Genomic DNA, 2,945 nt, shown 5'->3' with positions numbered 1-2,945 from the left:
GTCTACGATGTTTTTGTTTGTTAAGTTTAAGTAATTCATATATGGGCAAATTAATTTGTTTCCTTGCTTCTTTTCATTTTGCTCTGTTAACACTGAAGACATAATATTGTCTGCATACATTTAGTCATTAAGTAACTAAAAGATTTTATGTCCTTTTTGATCTTAATAGCATTAATTAACTTCAGTGATAGATTCCCCTCTTTATCAGTTAATTTTGAATAAATAAATGATATAATATATTTATTGTCGTAGTAACAACATTTTGATTTAGGGTAATCACTATTCTTGTTTGTTTCATATTTATATCAATTTGCTGGCTTATATTATGAAATATTCCTATTATTTACGTCATTTGCTCTCTTTACCCCGCCACTCCAGCAAGCGTAAGCATTACATAATGTTCAAGAGCAGAACGACACCAGATAGCAGTGGATTAATATGAAAACCATGAGAATCACCGGTGAGTAAATGCAGCAACAAACAGAAAAAAAGACATTATTTATAATATTTTCAAACTATTTGCTTACCTCTTTTAATATCTTATACAAACGTTGGACATTGCACATTGAGAATAATCAAGTACAGCTCCAAAATTTACTTTATATCTCCAACAACGTCACTCACTAAGACTTATGCACAATAAAAGACATAAACCCACCCTTGCCCAGATGTTACAACAAAACTTTTGATCCTCACTGTGAGCGATAAGCTATTGATGGATAATTCAAGTAGGTTTAATAATGTCGATACCAAACAATCGCCCGTGTTTATTTATTTACCTTTTTTTGTCGAAAAACAGTAGATATCTATCTATAGATCTAAGTAAGTATAAATTACATTCCGATTCATGACGTAATAGACGAATTAGATAACACGACTTTGCCTAATGATAATTTTTATAGACATCTTTTTAAAAATCGATTCCCCCCCAAAGTTGGATCAATAGTAATAAAATTGGACGAATGAGTAAAACTTTATACCTTTTTAGACAGAAAATCCCAGCATTTGAAAGCAACATAAATTATTTTAAACTACTTGTGTCACCATATATAAATTATAAATCATTTTCTGATAGAATTACAATAACAAATCGAAAGCTTATATTATATAATCATAAATGTCTACTAAATGCATGATTATCTATCCGTCTAGATGTTATCTAAAAATGGTGTGAGACTTAATGCGATTATTCTCAACGCCTTATCTAAGTTTTGATTTAATACATACTTATACTATGAAAAGATCTATTCAGCTAAGTTAACAAATTGAATCTATAATCAATTCCTTAGTGATAAAGATATAGAATAACGATAGACATAACATAATAATATATAAATCAAATGAAATGAAACAAATGGTGGAGCATCCAAACCATTCCATTGCCATCTGCGCAATGGAAATTATTTGTCATTTTAGTAAGCTTAAGGATGAACATTTTTGTACGAACATTTTAATTTTACTTCCCTAAACTTCGAAATATATAATAGTATGGTTTCATTTTTCTCTTCTTGTTCACATTCGATGACCTCGTTTCGCATTTCCTTGCCTCTCCCCATAAACCAATCTATCTAGATCTGAACACATACACAGATTCCCTCCTATCCTTCTAACCTCCTTGAATTAAGCACCTATCGAAACCTAAAGCCATGAAAGATTCATACGATTTGTGAACACGTGCGACAATGTATCTTCAGATTTATGGAATTCGGCTGCTAAGAAAAAGACGGAGAAGAGAAAGAAGAAAATATGAGGTAATTTTTTAAAATGCTTCAACCGAATCAGCTAGAATGAGTCTATTGGCAATAGGTAGGGGCGATGTGCACTTATTTGCAGGTCTGATAACCCATTTCTTATGGGCCCATTGTTGTAATGGAAATCTCAAAAAAAAAAAAAAAAAAAAAACAAAAACAAAAAAAGGACGCAAAATATTTCCATTACAATATTGTTAAACTAGGCCCAAAAAGATGTTCGGATGTCAAACCTGCATGTATGTACATGTTGGGTAGGGGTGGGTATACAGCACTTTAGAAAAAGGAAAGATTAACAGATGACTTACGCCGAAATAAAAAATTGATGGTACCCGCGTTGTGATGTACATTAAAAACTTTGTATACCACGGTGATATTCGGTATAAAATGTATGATTATTTACTTATTTCATGCATATTAAAATGAATGCACATGAGCAGGGGGTTTCAGACAGAAATGATCCAAAGCATACATCCCTTTAAAGAAAAAAAAAGTTTTATTAACATTTTCTCTCCTTAATTTAGATTTTCTTGTTTGTATGTTAATTACCACTTTATTAATCAAAACTGATGTCCACCCAACACTGCGTCTTCAAGATTTCATTAACCTTTTATTGATTTTTGAACAACATGGCACGGAAGGAAGTGTCTTGATAAGAAGGGGGGATAACTCAATGTAAACCAACACCATTCATAATATCGACACAACACATGTCACGTTAAAGAAAGTTTTAAATCTAAATTGGCATGAGCGTGTTGATTTCTATTATAGTCCTTCGAATGTTGATTAGTCCAAATCGATATCTCAATTTGATTGAAAAGATATGGGAGTGCGATTACTACGTTTTGACAGCTTTGTTTACAACAACAAAGAAGATAACATGACGCAAAAAATATTGTCCATTACAACAATGTAAAACTAGGCCCATAAGTGGGTTCGGGTGTCAGACCATGTTATGGTCTAAGAGAGATAATTGTTATATCATCTCACCCCTCTAACGTTATCTAGAGTTGTCCTTAACTATGGTCACGTGCCCAAGCTCACTGACTGAGGTTGAGTAGATTTGAGTTCAGTCCCTGTTCGTGTCGTGTGAAGAAAGGATGTGTGGGAAGATGGCCGACCGGTTGTTCCATGTAGTTTGATAATGTATCTATGGGTTTAAGTGTTTGTAAGTATGCGCAGGTATTGTATGTATCG

At 32.7% G+C, this 2,945-nt stretch overlaps 1 protein-coding gene across 1 annotated transcript in view; it reads right to left on the bottom strand.

Moving 5' to 3' along the window:
• LOC144971552 (CD109 antigen-like) overlaps positions 1–641 on the bottom strand; it is a 66,384-nt gene extending 65,743 nt beyond the window's left edge. Inside the window, exon 1 of the mRNA XM_078912572.1 lies at positions 528–641. The gene's annotated coding sequence lies outside the window, so the exon portion shown is untranslated. The remainder of the gene's footprint in view (positions 1–527) is intronic.
• Between the last annotated feature and the right edge of the window lie 2,304 nt (positions 642–2,945).

The sequence above is a fragment of the Berghia stephanieae genome, chromosome 4, assembly GCF_034508935.2.
Source record: "Berghia stephanieae isolate SIO BIC M18660-M18661 chromosome 4, UCSD_Bste_1.3, whole genome shotgun sequence".
NCBI classification, from domain to species: Eukaryota; Metazoa; Mollusca; class Gastropoda; order Nudibranchia; family Aeolidiidae; genus Berghia; species Berghia stephanieae.
Note: the sequence above shows the minus strand (reverse complement) of the source record. Positions and strands in the feature narration are given on the sequence as shown.